The sequence below is a fragment of the Lepisma saccharinum genome, chromosome 2, assembly GCF_977018435.1.
Source record: "Lepisma saccharinum chromosome 2, izLepSacc3.1, whole genome shotgun sequence".
NCBI lineage: Eukaryota > Metazoa > Arthropoda > Insecta > Zygentoma > Lepismatidae > Lepisma > Lepisma saccharinum.
Genome location: NC_139230.1, coordinates 47,935,500 through 47,951,238, shown reverse-complemented (window position 1 = coordinate 47,951,238; position 15,739 = coordinate 47,935,500). Strand labels below are relative to the sequence as shown.

General features: G+C 38.6%; 1 protein-coding gene across 4 annotated transcripts in view; it reads right to left on the bottom strand.

Moving 5' to 3' along the window:
- Positions 1–15,739, bottom strand: part of LOC145984022 (ligand of Numb protein X 2-like) — an 881,878-nt gene that overhangs the window by 759,056 nt on the left and 107,083 nt on the right. Inside the window, exon 1 of one of the 4 annotated variants that reach the window (XM_083117334.1) lies at positions 12,222–12,372. The exons of the other annotated variants lie outside the window; for them this stretch is intronic. The gene's annotated coding sequence lies outside the window, so the exon portion shown is untranslated. Of the gene's footprint in view, positions 1–12,221; positions 12,373–15,739 lie in introns of those variants that run through there. 4 annotated transcript variants of the gene reach the window in all.

Here is a 15,739-nt window from a genome sequence, read left to right as displayed (position 1 = left end):
CTTTCCAAGTGACACATGAAACTCTATGCACACAAGAATCTTTAGGTGGCAATGTGTAAAGCATCAAAACGCTTAGTATGTATGTATTCCTCTTGGTGACCAATCAACGGCAGTGAAATTCTCCGAACAAAACGCAGGATAGCTAGCGTTATACTGGGATATGGATACTTCTGCTTTAAGATCATGATATCGAAGACCTGTATGCTCCTGGCGAGAGTTCAAAACTTTCAATAAAAAATTCACTTTCATTTTCGTGTGAAACCTCAGAATGACGACCAAAATAATTCCTGAACATGCACTTTGATACCCCCTGATGTATTGGAGATATTTTGTTCTGGGAGATGGGGCTGTAGGCAAAAAATACATCTTGTATTTTTCATTTTTTCTCACGAACAGAATTATTTGCATTGAAGTCCATTTCATTAATCGAGAGTAAATCTACAGTTTTCAATGGGTTGAAAAATCACACTGGAATCAACTTGATGCTCCGTGATTTCAATGAAAGTATCACATTACGAAGTTTTATGGAAGGTCAACAAATAGAATTTGTGCTAAACTATAGAATCAAAGGGTGTGTTATTTCTACAAACATGTGAGAATTCATGCCCATACTCTTCTCTGAAACGCCGACCCCCGTGGCGGAGTGGTTACCACATCGCGCCTAGACGCCAGGGGTCCCGGGTTCGAATCCTGGCCTGGGCTTGGATGTTTGTGAGCTTATCACACTTCAGTCTTTAGCCAAAATCCAAACTGTTAACCCTCTCACTTGATAAACTTCTTATCCCTACCTTATTAGCTTTAATCAAATAACTCTCACTCTCCTTTTACACGCTCACATATAAACAAAAACTGCATACATATAAACTCACCAAACAACAATACAACTTGTGAACACGTTCACACAACGTCACATCTATCGACTCAACTACTAACACTTTCTCAGTCAAGTGACGTATTGAAACACACACTACATAACTAAGAAAACGAGCACAAAACAAGTATCATATTAAAACACTTGATAAATCGGTTTGTTCTGGACTACCGAACAAGCCTGGTACCAGATCCTGCGGATTACATTGCAACTTGCAGGAATGTATTTATATGTATTCTTTACACCAAATAAAGTCACGAGGAAATAAATGAAAACGGGGCAACCGATATTCCGTGGAAAAGGCTTTCTGATCTTTTTAGGTACCCGAACATAAGGGCATACCGTCGAATGTATGCGGGTGGAGGCGGACATCTTCCGGGAGTCCCCCCCCCTTTTATTTGTCAATTCATCAATTTCATCATCATCATGGGGTGTAAGGGGTGACCTTCCACGTAGTACACCCAATTGTCAACATCAATTCCACGTAGTACACCCTGGACTGCATTTTGCAGACGAACGAGGCTCTGGCGACTGGCTTTATCGCCAGTATAATTCTGTGTGCTGTCCCGTGTTTTGTCCTTATGTGTGCTGAGTGCCTCTTTACAACCTCAGCTTTTAACCGAAGTCAGAATATTTTAATATTTTAGTTACGACATGACATTACATTTATTATTTTAGTTATGGTAAGGGGCTGGACCCCGTATAAAGTCACGGGTGCAAAATAGCCTGAGTGCTGACGCACCCAAAATTTGAATTACGATTTTAAAAAATCAATTTTATCATATGTTTATTCATCCTCACCTTCGTAAATTAGCCAAAAGTGGCACAAGAAGCTAAGTAAAATAAAGGAAATCAATAAATCAATCAATCTCCTCTGAAATGTCCAGCTCAAGAGAAAGTTATTCCGAAATTCCAAGATTTCTTGAAGTTGCTGGTGGAAAAATGCATTAACGTAAATGCATTAATTTACCTCAATTATTTGAACCAATTTTTCAAATGGAAATAAACTATGGAAATTATGGTTTCCAATGCAGCTTCACAGGAAATTATTGATGTGGGGATGATGGAAGGCTACTGCCTTTCAATAGACTTACATCTGATATCCTTTCCTAACTATAGATTTTCTACAAACAATTTCCCAACGGACCTTGTACTTAAAGAAAATTTAGTCACATTCAATAAACGAAGCAATCTTCACTAACCTTTTGTAATAAATAAAGGTCCCAAAATAAGGTTAAATTGAAAGCAAATTTCAAGAATACCAAGAAGATTAGAGTTTCGAATATTATATATTAGGATCAATGAAGAAATTAGGAAAACATCATAATAAAGTGGAAATATAAAGTTTATAAATAACTTCGATATACAAGAGGCCGTTTGAGCAACGCTTGACTATTGTGAAATATAAATATAAAAGGTTTACATAATGGATTTACAGAGTTGTCATAAAATGGAAAAAAAATGTAATTTTTGAACACGTATTTGCAGGGACAATAGAAAGAGGAAGCATTTCCTAAAACGACTTCCAAAGGTGCTTGCTGTGTGTTTGATTTTTCAGTTTTCCTTTACACAAAGGCAGCAGCTTGCAGCGCTGTTGACGTCAATGAGGTACATGGGAGAAGTAAAGCTTTTAGAAAATGAGGATGCTGGGAGGGAAACGAAGGAGAGAAAAGAAGAAATATCTGGAGGGACGGATGCTGACAATGAAAGTTCAGAAGATGAGGACAATAGAAATTCTTGAGCGGATGGCTCAGAAACTTTCTTAACAATAGTGTATATCTTGCCATTATGTCTTAACACAATATGGGGCCGAAGTCTAAGGAAATGATAGCGTCACTTATAAATTACCTTCGAGCAAATTACAAATACCTTGTAGATGGAAAGAGGAAAATGTACATAACGGGAAACAACATTGTAAAAGTTATTGAAACTCCAAATTTACTAGTGAAATTTACGATAGTGTGCTTAAAAGCGAGGAATGGTGAATCTTCTCTCATTTACACTAACAATTTATCATTCATGCTGTTACCCTGCCCCCGTGTCAGGGCAACAGTGTTTTTTTTCCTTATTTAAATATTTTATTAATATGTTAATTAATTAGGTAATTACGTGTATAAAATATATATATGGGATTAGTGTAAATCAATTTATTATGCATTTTTAGGTTCGTATTATTCCATGTATAAATACCATGTAACTCTGTTCTTGCTTCGTGTTTCGAACGTTCAAAAGAAAGGCGGGCAGTTTAGCTGTTAAAGATTAAAAATTTTGAAAGAAGGGCGGTTGGCAGCAGACGCCAACCAAACGTATATAAACTCCCAGATGAGAGTAGGGGAGGTCGGCTGTTGGAACTGAGACTTGGAAGGGAGAGGCTGTTTTTGCTTCGGTTAGCTAGGACCGGAGGACAGGTCTCCCGAAACGGATGCTGTAAGAGATTGGATTGCCGGGCAAGCTAGTGCCTTGGTGTCCGATTTACAGGTAAAAAGGTAGTTTGTACTGGATGTTATTTTGAAGTAATTACGGTGCGCCGGGCAGCCTAGTGCCTTGTCACCGTGGAGGTTGAGAAATGTACACGTCGGGCGGCCTAGCGCCTGTTAAGACGTTTCTTGGAGTAACGCGAGTCTACCTTGTGACAAGCGTACTTCAGATGTAATTCATGAAATGTAAAGCATCCAGGTACAAACAATAGAGATTTTCCAACATCAAAATTAGAGTTTTGGCCCGATAAATAATTAGAGAAATGAACGTTCGGATACGACCTGTATATACTTCAAATTTTACTTTAATTAAACTATAGAAAATATCCAAAATTTCCGTTTTTTAATTTCACACATGCTGGACAAGGTAATTTATCCCCCTGATCATAAAGGTTTCGCAAAAGGTTTTCCGTTGTCTCTTGTAGTTAATTATATAATTATGTTGACTTGTAGCAACCCACGTGCATTGTCGTACAAAGAAAGATACCCCTAGACAAATCTGAGCCGAGTACGAAGTGCACCGAACCTCGAGTGCGGAGGTAAAGTGTGGGGGGCAGGATAGTAACAATGCATATGGGCTATTCAGAAAACGTACAACTACTGGATAGCTAATATAAAATGATTTCCTGCGAATATACGTACATTAGGTACAAAGGAAGTAATGATAAGATAACAAGTTCTAGTGTAGACATAGCTATTCCCGAGTCATGTATTGAGCAATACATCAGCAGATATGTTGCTATCGCATTTTGTCCAGCATGCGAAGGTTGTTTGAACATGAATTTGAGATTTCCCACAAAATAGAAATTTAAGTCCAGGGATAAGGAAGGCCACAATTTTTTTGATTTTTTTTTGCAGAAAACGTTTTCTTCGGGAAGCACTTCTCTAATAAAGTACACGGTTTATACGTAACTGCTCCATCTTGCCCATATGAGTGTGATTTTCGTCTTTTGAACAGGTACACAATTGCATTAACATCATAATACAGACCCAGAACATAAATACCGGTATATGTGGGTATTGCTTATAATTCATATTTAATACATAAATGTTTAATCTAACTAATTAACTCTCTAGCCTTCTTAAACCCGAATGTTTATGGCTGCAGCAACACAAGCCTTTAATCTATCCCTATCCTGGGCAAGATCAATCCAATCTTTTCCATCCTTGTCAATTTCCTTTAGGTCCATCTTTACGTTATCCCTCCATCTTCACCTTGGCCTTCCTACAGGTTTCTTACCATCAGGTTTCCCAACAAGAATCCTGTAAACTTATCTTTCCTCTCCAATCTGTGCCACATGGCCTGTCCACCTAAGTCTCCTTGATTTAATTAATCTAACGGGTGTAATTTCTTATTTACTTCTCAGTAAATCTGAGGAAAATCGCATGATGCTGAACATGTGTCTTGAAGCGTAATACTATCACTTCAAATTGTATCAGTCTTTTACGAGAAGATACCAGGTGCAGGCACATGGCACAGTGGTTTGGGTCCCACTTTAAACCGTAGGTCCAGTCCCGATTAGCCTTACTATGCATAAAGTGGGCTTAAAACACCAACTCTAACCAAACCAAATTTTACGAGAAGAAATAAAAACTTTACAGATATGTATTCATGGATTAATGGATATTTATCTCCCTCATTTTTAGGGTTCGCGAGAATGAAGATAACTAGTGATTGGACGGAAAGAATAAAAACAATGGAACTCCCATATCGTGGCCGGGACTTGAACCCAAAACCTTAGGAGGCTTAGTGAGTCGAAAACTCAATGCACTGTTAACATTCAGGCGGCTCCAAAATCTATATTATCAATACTACGTCCCATAAGTCTGTGGAGCAACGCGGGGCATGACGGTAAAGAATGGGATAAAGCGAGTCGGCGGAGCAAAGCTATATACGCGCTGCTGTAAACGGCTATACTCTGGGGATCTGTAGATCAAGACCGCGCATAACGGCAGGGAAGGGAAGTAATCGAGTGGACTTTTCGCAATGAGCGCTGCTGCGAACGGCTTTTGGCTGCAGCCGCGTATTCCTCTCCTCACACTCACTTTCCCTCTTAATAATGTGATATCAGGCTCACTGTCGTTAATGCCGGGTTTACGTTGGAGGTTTAGGGTAGTGGCTACCCACACAAAAAGTGATATTTCACCCAGCAAGTGCCGGTTGGAAAATCATTAAGCAGAGATTGCCTTGGCCATGATTTATTCTTATGTAAGATCTGTTGCTTGGCAATATAAACGATTTGTAAAGACAATTTCGTCTCTTTTCACCACTTGTAGTACTTAATAGTTTGCTCAAGATCACTCTGACACATTTGACTGTTCAGACAGAGTTAAAATTAGTTACGATGCAAATTCTTTGAAAAATATAAGATGCTATACTCTGTCCCAGATATCTCTGGAGCAAGCGAACGAAAACAAAAACAAGTATCTGCGTAAGTAGTGACGCGAGACGCCTCCACCAATGTAGACGTGAGAGGGAACGGGATTGCGTGGAGCGGGAAAGTGACTGCAGTTACCAGCCTTCGCATCAGCGTGTACTGTATCGCTCTGCCCACTCGTTCCCTCTTCTTCTCTGCGGCTATGCGCGACTTTGCTTCACAGATTCCGTGGATAGAGTATAGTTTCTTGCACTCTATTGTGTAAATGTTATTTACGTGCTACAGTGCGGACTAAATTTCATAGGACTGTGCGATATTTGAATCCTATAAGAGAAAGATACAGGGTAGAAACACACGTTGGTTAGTCACTTCACTACCAATAATTAGTGGTGCTACTAGCATTGGTCTATGCCCTCTACACAGGATGGGATCTAACAACAGACACTCTCACTAAAGCTTAACGCTCACTGAGACGCGGAGAAACGCGGCAACAGACCCGTTTCCGGCGTCTCAGTGGGTCATAACCTTTAAGATACGGAACGAAAGGAAATTCCCGCTTCGATTCCGCGCGTTTCTCTGTAGTGGACGTTACACCATTTGATTTCAATAGAAGCAGACAACAGAAGTTCTGTTGCTTTCCGTTGTCGCGTTTCTCCCCGCCTCAGTGGGCGTTAATCTTTAGTTATCAAGAGGCTACCATACATCACTGTTCTTACTGTTCTGTTATAATTTTGAACATTTCACGTCGATTTTCAACCTCTGTTATGTAAATCGAAACAATGAGAATCAATAGATCAATACACTGGAACATGCAGCTGGAAAAACTGTTCCTAAAGAGCGAACAAAATAATTTCAGGGGACAACAATCGAAGTTTCTTTTTAACGCTATTACAAGTGGATTTTGTGTTAGCTGTTCAAAAGCACAGAACAAGTAAAGGTACTGCAATACGAATTATGCATTAGCAATTGCAATTTATGGAAATAACCTTCGAGCACCGAATTCAGTATACGATGTACATTTTAAATTATTTTCCGGCCCACGAGATTTCAAGCAGAAACCTGGCCGAAATTATTCTGGTAATTAATTTACCCGTAGAACTGTTTCGTGAATAGGCAATCAAATTAAAATCAATTACACTATTTGCAATTACGCCATTATTAGATTGATGGATGATCATATTTGGTCTTGCACAACTCTGAACCGTTATAACATTTTTTCCCTCTCTCTCTCTGTATCTCTGTAGCTGCCAAAACGGAAACGTTATTGGATGTTCTTGAAATACGAATCATTGCTTAACAAGAATAATTTCATGCCGGAACGCTTCAATTAGAATCTACGTAAATCAAAGAGTGAAAATTAAAAATCCTAATTAACTGGAGCCTCAGTCAGCTACCGTTTACAAGTTGTGTGCACAGAGCAGAAATGCAAGAAACAAATTACAATAGCCTTCGAGGGATGTGCAAAATTTCTAACTAACCTGCCGCACATAATTATTACCAGCAGTTAATTAGTAAGAACTTTATGTTTTAGTCGCCTCTATAGCATAAAATATTGAATCTTATCAAGTTAATTAGACAGATCGTACTCACTATTATCCGAGAACCGTAACAAAAAATCGTGTATTGAGAACCCATTGTGTTTACATTCTTTTGATTCTTCTGCAATCACATTTAAAGAGAGAACTACCGTATTTCAATACGTTCATGCAACTTTCAAAAAATAAGTATACAAGTAAATTTTTTTTCAAAATAAATCTGAAAATATTCGTATTTTAGTTATTTAAAATCGCTTCATGGTCAATGGACGAGAATGAAGGGTGAAGTGATGAATAGGTTCAGGAAAAACACAATGGAATTCCATGTTTTACAGGGGATTCGAACTTAGGACCCCTGACTTCGTAGCACGTTACGCTAACCAGTTCACCATGAAAATTGGTAAATCTATTATAAATAAACTGAATGAACGCAATATCAAATATGTTGAACTTAATATATTTTTGTACGCAGAAATTACAAGAAGTGGAACACAAATTCTACACAGTATTCCGAACTACGATCCCTAGCAGTAATTTTCGAAGCTTTGAAACAGGAGAAAAAATTATATTTAATACGTTTTATCGTATCTTGTGCACAACTTAGATAAATGAGAAGTTCCTTCTTTAGCTGCGGCAACAACAAACACAAAAAGGAAAACTCCTTAAAATTTACCTCCTGATCTACAAGATATTTCTGATGCACAATAAATATTTATTTCCATCTTCCTATGAACATATTTACTGAAAATAGTTCATTGTCTACAACGAAGGTTAATATTCCAATTTGGAACATAATTGTAGTTTAGGATTGTGTGTGTGTCTGCGTGGGCTCTTTTTTAAGTAACATGCCGTCTCGTCAGTAATATCGAAACACCGTCAAATTTTTCACAAAGTAGAATCATAACACTTCACCGATTTTGGTTTAAAATATTAGTGAATGTCATATTGAAAGAAAAAAAAACTATAACATTTTCTAACAAAGCATGGAAAGCTTTCATTATTTAAAGAGTTCCAGTCACCAGATCCGGCCCTAGGAAGGCGTAACTCTGGCACTCGCTTCAGGAGGCCTCGCGTCAGATAAAAATAATTGTTTGGGTATGGTTAATAGGGCCCTGTTGCTTCTAATTAAGCAACCAAATAATCTGATTTTTCCTGGCTACACGGATCATTTTGACATACTTAAAAATATACAAAATTACTTAAATCATATTATATATTAAATCATACTTAAATATTGCAATAAAAAATAGAAACTAGAGCTCAGCTATATAATATCAGCCCTAGGCTTAACCTCGCTCAGTAGAAAATAAAAGTACTATTGTATTCTATTCTTTACAATTCTAGCTACTTCCGAAAAAAATCTGCGCACACTAGTGTTCTTAAGTAATAATACGAAACATATAAATATATTATTTATTAACCGTAATAACTTTCATATTGTGATTACGCGGGACAGCTGTACTTCACACTAAGGAACAAAAATCTTTGATTTTTTTTAATTCCGTGAAAAATTTTGTTTATAGTTCCCACGTACTCACCTAGGGTAGGCCCTGCCAGTCACATTCCATTTCACTAATCCATCTCCATGTGTAAATCTCTTATTTTTTAAGTGTTACATACGTATTTTCAAGTTTGTTTATATGCTTTTGAAGATAAGTTTCAGCATGGTATATGAGCATGGGCGTCCAGAAGGGGGGCAAGGGGGGGCCGTGGCCCCCCCTGGAAAACGAAAGTCAACCAAAAATTACATATTTCATACATATAATTTAATTTCAGCCACAATAATGTGTGTTACTTATTGCACGAACATGATAAATTCAAATTTAAGCAATGTTTTTTGAAGGATGAACACTATTATTGGGGAAAATATGCCATGTTGGCCCCCCTGGAAAAAAATACCTTCCTTGCCTCTCCCTGGAAAAAATCCTACGGACGCCTATGTATATGAGTATATGAAATGTTGTAAATAGGAGAATTATCCACAGTATATATATACTGTGGATATAAGGAAGTTTACATGTGCATGAAAATGCTAATATTTCAAACCCGAGTCAACCATAATATTTATTGATTAGGCACCGGTCTGCATTGATCCTCTATGACACAGTACGCAAACGGTTACGCAGAGAGAATATCTACTGGTTTGTCGGCGCAATAAATCACGCTTAAAATCCAATAAACTCTTTCATGATTGTGATAGAGTAGCAAGAGACAGGAATGTTTTTGAGCGAAAAATAGTTCCCCATTCAGTTAGTTTGACAATAAGGTACTCGAAATAAAATTTAATGTAGAAAGTAACTGGTCAAAAGAAAGAAAGGTACAAGAAAACAAGCTCACGATATGGGGAAAAGAAAAGAGTACCGATAATTTCACGGCAAAAAAAGGGTTTCCCAAAAGTTTATCAGGGATATGGACTGCGTTAAGAGGAATATAAATGTGTAAAATAACAATAAATCATCGATCTGTACGTTTCAAAGTTTCACGAGAATATTTTTACGGTTTCTGATTGTGTTTCTACATGAACTAGTTTTTTATACTCTGTCTCGGGAATCTGTGGAGCGAGCGAACGAAAGCAAGTCTCTAAGCAATTAGTAACTCGAGAGTGCTCGACCAATGAACACGTTCGAGGGAAATGAATTGCGTGGAGGGGGTAAAAGCGACTGCAGATACCAGCCTTTGTAGCAACGTGAACTGCTCTGCTCCGCCCATTCGCTTCCTCCCCTTCTCTACCGTTATGCGTGGCCTTCCTCACAGATTCCAGGAATAGAGTATATATATTTGTACAAGTGCTAGAAAAACTGCATTTCCTTTGCACAAAATTACAGATAGCTGAAATAAAAATTATTATGTAATCATAAGGAAATTTTATTTACTTATCAGCAGATTTCGTTCGTTTTAGGAGATGTACTTAACTGTTGCTCTTGAGATGCTCTGATTAAAAGCCAAAATTTTCACCAAGTTGTACAAAGAAGGAGAGAAGTTCGAGCATTTTTTGTAATTTGAACATCGCAATCTTAAAAATTCGATAATGTATGAAAAATTTTGCAGAGTATGATAGCGGCACTTCATAAAAATAATTAAATCCCAAGGCAAAACAGCTCTTTGAGAAGCAGGGTGACGCATGGTCAATGCATCGAAACTCATCGCCGCTATTTACTGTCTTGCAAGACTGGAAAATCTACTAATTGGAGATTAAAAATCTGGGGTTTGTCGTGCTGACCACACTTCACACACTGGTTGGATGATCTCCCACCTCGGCAGGTAGAAGTAAGGCCGGCAGTCTGTAGGCAGGCCCCGGCCCTCAAGGGCTGTTGCGCCAAGGGTTATTATTAATATTATACATCTACCTTGGCTCCTGTCTCCTAACCTGTGATTTGATTTGCTTTATTTTACTTCGCTTTTCTGCCAGTTTGGGCTAATCGCGAACTGTCTCCTAATCGGCTGTCTATATGAGCAAAAGTGTTTCAGCCTCCAAATTCCTGTGACATAAACTACCCAATAACATCTTGATGAAGCAATATGGTCGAAAATTTTTCATTAAAAAAAACTTGGGAGGTATAATGACTGCATCTAATTATGGAATGAGGGCAAGGCAAAAAAACGGCGGTTACATTCGTTCTCTTCTCATTATTCGAAGCCCGTATTATGCAGGAGATGTTCACCAGAAACTCTCCCCTATTCTCCCTTTTACGTGAGGCAACCTCCAAATCAGCTTTTCTCCGCCTGCTGTTAATAATGGCTTAGTCTGGGCATGGTGCTTTCGGGACCTCGATTTGAATTTTGGCTTGGCGCCGTTGTGGGAGAACTAATTACTGTCGTTTTTGCCGACAAAATACCCTAACCAGGCATCACGCACACACTCCCAAAGCTGTGGGATTTGCCCTATTAGTTAACGTGGTGGCCGTGGGAAACCTGCAGGCCCGGCAAGCATCAAATTTCCCTTGCTTCTTCTTGTAGAACAGTTATCAGCAAAACCGCAAACTTCGCACGGCACATCTTAATTTCTTCGGTAGACGCCTGCAAAACCCAAAGAGAAAACTCTCTGAATGAAATTGTCTTTCGTTTATAGAAGGAAGAAAATTAATTTAACCTTACAACTGCAACTGAACAAAAAACAAGTAAGTTTTGCACGATCATGAATGACTTTCTCTTCCGATAACAACCTGCGGTTTCCTTGTTTGTACAGATAAATTGGATTATATCCGTGTACTGCAACACATTACCCTCTACATGTTGCATAGACTTCGACAGGGAACAACGGTGATTACGTGTATCTATCACTAAGATGGGCAAATAAGATACCTGGCATGGCAGATACAGAATTCTGCTACGAGACCCACCGAACCTCACCAGATGAATTCTCTGGAAGTTTTGAGTTTAAGTTTGGTTTTTAAAGTCCACTTTACGCACAGGAAGGTTAATCTGGACTGGATCTACAGTTTAAAGTGGGATCCAAACAACTTGTGCTTTCACCAGGTTTTCTGGGAGTTAAAACAACCGGAGCGTGTTGCTGATCATATCACTCCATATACAGCCTAATTGAAGGGATATTTCTACTACGGCTAAAAGTGAGAGAGCAATGCATGTATATTTGTTCCTTGTGCTGCTATTCTTTTGCGTTTATTGTCCATTTTTTGAATAGTGGAAATCCTAGAAAAGGTGCCAAAAAATAGTTGATAGTAGTTGCTGTAGTTGGGATGAATATCCAATAATTATTGAAAACTGTGTAAGAAAAAACCGAATAGCGTTTATAGAAAGCCCTAACCTTCAATAAATAAATGCGTATAGTACCAGAGTTAAGGCTTGAGGAAAAGAATACTTTAGAAAGAAAATAAAGATGAAAGCAATGTACAGAGGTTTTTGGTCCTTGAGCCAAAAGAAACAACATATTTGGAAGATCCCTGCCATCCTCTGGCCGAACGGCAGTTACAAGAATAATCTGGTCAACGTTGAAACTTACCTCTATAAATGTTTACAATATTCCAGAGTAAAGTATCCAAAGAGAGATCAGTAGAACGATTAGAATGAGGTACGTTGTGATTATGTTTCCAGTTTCCGATGGCTGCGGCATTGTTGGAACTGAGTATCCGTTCGCCTGGCACTTGTACTGGATGGTACGAACTACTGGTTAATGAGAGAACTCTCTGCTGGGGTTGTGGCCCACCTCCATGTACCTAGTTTCAAAACTTTTCAGGATGATCTAAAAATTGCTCGAACACTTAAGTCTCCTCCTTCGTCTACGGATTCAGCCAATGCGACGTGTCGGAATGCTGACGCCCCCACGCCGTCCCGCAGTTAGTTAGTCGAATGTTGCCAACAAGAATATTAACACCCCCATTCATAAACAGATGCGTCAATGTACTTAAAAATTCAGCTTACTTTGCTCCATTTTCCGGTTCGTGGCTAAATAATAATAACAACAAAACACTTGAAATGTTCTGAAAATCTGCTACTATTTTCCAGCTTAAAAAGTGGACGCTGGAGTACAGTGCAACATGCATACATCAGTATACGTGAGAAAACTCCATAGAAAAATTATATTGCTTATTTTTCTCTGCGTTCTGAAGTTACTCGCGGCGAAAAGGTTGAATGGTGATTAGATGGAATAGATGGAAGAACAAGCCCATTGAAACACTCATGGTCTTCCCGGGACTCGAACCCAGAACTCTCGGAGGTGAGATCGTTGTGCGACACTTACTCATACCCATTTTATCTGCCTTTTTAACTATTTCATTGCATTCATGTGTTTTTTTTTAATTGCCCTCATCAAGACTGACAACACTTAAACAAATATGTTTATTTCACCAAGTTAACAACAATCGATTGATTTATTTTTATATTATGGGCATTTCAGCACACAAGCTATATCTGCACAGGCTATTTTTGTAAATGGGCACTCAGAACACACAAGAACAAATCCAGAACAATACAATTCTACAGAGGATTGTCCCGGCCTTGGATCCAGGTGCCAGAGCCTCGTTGGCGTGCAAGAAGCAGTTATCGGAGTTTACTACGGGGAAGTGAGTGCCTTACCAGAAGGTCACCTCTTACACGATTACAACAATAATGTGCGATAACTAACTATATGAATACAATATAAGCATTAAATAATATTTTGTTATACAGGTTGTCCGAATTGAAACGCCCTAATTTCGGATACTTATATTAAACACAATATACAGGCAAGAACAGTGTGGTAGGTGGTATATGGTAGCTTAGCTGTGGAAATTTTAAACAGGTAATGAATAGTAAGGATTCGTTTATTTTGTATCGTTCCAAGGGGTGAAAAGTGAAAATGACAACCAATGCTGAAAAAGCGCAAACTGTGTGGTGGTTCGCAGAATTGGGATCCATTATTGCAGTTCAACGACGGTTTCGTGTAGAGTATCACAGAGACCCACCCGATGCCAAGAGAATCAAGGCGTGGAAAGAAAGAAGCGTTTCTAGAGAGAGGATCTATCGCTAAGAGGCATGGTGGTGGCCGGTCACCAACATCAGAGGAAAACGTTCAGCGCGTTGCAGATGCATTTGCACGAAGTCCCAAGATATCCGTTCGTACGACGTCACTTGAGATTGCTCTCCCAAATTTTGTGTACGAACGGATTTCTTGCAATAATGGATCCCAATTATGCGTACCTACACACAGTTTGCGCTTCTTCAGCATTGGCTGTCATTTTCACTTTTCACCTCCTGGAACGATACAAAATAAAAGAATACATACTATTCATTACCTATTTAAATTTTTCACAGCTAAGCTACCATCTACCACCTACCACACTGTTCTTGCATGTATATTATGTTTAATATAAGTATTTGAAATTAGCGCGTTTCAATTCTGACACCCGGTATTTTAATTCCCATCTTCTGCATCTCTAGTTTAATTGCAAGGACAAAGAGTAAAGAGAAATTGATGAAATACATGAAGAAATATAAACACAATAAAACATCCATACCTTATACGGTTTCAAAACTTCTCTAACCACTCGGCCGCGGAGTAAACTGAACCATTACTTATCACGTTTAGAAATTAGATGTACGTGTTTATATTTGTAGTAAAATTAATTCTCTTAAATGTTTGGAATGGATGCATCTGAAACAATTTATACCAAAAACACAGGAACCTTTATTTCTTGAGAATTTGATGTAGGAAGTTGAGGCTGATTGCTTCAATAATTTTCTTCATTACTACATTTTCTTACATCGCCCGTCTAAATCTTCATGTTAACCGCCATGCTGAGGATGAATGAAGAATTTATGAAATATATGAGGGAACAGCACGAAGAAACCTCTCTTTCTTACTCAGGAACTGAGCTGTGAACCCACGAAGGCCATCAAGGGTCACTATTTACTTACAGTGGGAAAACTTCAATGATAATATTTCACACGAGCAGTAGAGAAAAACATCCACGGTACAATTCGGTAAACATATCTTGAAATATCGTCAGGTTGATATTGACGAGACGTTCATTATCCTCGAGAAGAAATATCGCTGGACCCTAGAGATATGACAGGAAGCCAAGCTTTCCAAATTGGAAAGAGTGTTTTGCAGGCAGGGTATTTTATGTGTCTAGGAAAACAAGTTCTCAATGCTGGCGGCGAGGCGATCGACACGAAGGAGCCCACCCCCGACGTAAGATTCTTTCTCCCTCCCCTAATTTTCTCACTTTCCATCGACTTCCCCATCCCAGGAAGAGCATTTTCAGCGCAGCTCCCCTCGACTCCGGGTTTCCTTTCCTGGTTTCCTTTTCAGGCCGTCTCTTACTCTTTCGCCCTCTGCTTCGAACTTCCATTCCATTTCTCGAGCACTCCACCCCCCCCCCCCCCACCTTACCCACCCATTCTTCTCTTTTAACGAGAACGCACGGCCGAAGTTTTCATTAATCGAGATGAGCGTTCCGCTACTGTCCTTGCAAAGAGACGAATTAAAATAACTCAAGCGAAATTTAAAGGAAACCAACGACGATTAGAAAAAAAAAGGAAATGTCCAGCTTGATTCGCGTAGACGAAAAAAAGACACATTTCTGAAAAAGCTATTTTACAACCCATTACTAACTGTTTTTCATTCCTCGGAAATGTTACTACTACTACTAAAAAAATATCAGCACTCTATAATTTTGTGACTATTAAGTTGTTTTTTTTGGAAATAGGTGTTATTCTGTGGGATCGAAATTCATTTCGTTCTGTTTCCAAATGTACGCGTGTGATTTAATAGTTTCGAATTTATCTTTACTATTAGAGATCAATCAAAACATTACAAGTTACATTAACGATGAATTAGATTTCGGAAAATAATAGTTTTTATTTTTTTCTCTAAGAAAAATTGAACTAGATAATAAGTTTTCTTCCTTTAACGGTGGGATCTCCCTTTCGATCCCCGGTGGAAACACATGGCACAGTGGTTCTGATCCAACGATAAACTGTAGGTCCAGTCCCCATTAGCCTGTCTGAGCATAAAGTGCACTTTAGCTTATCCCAATT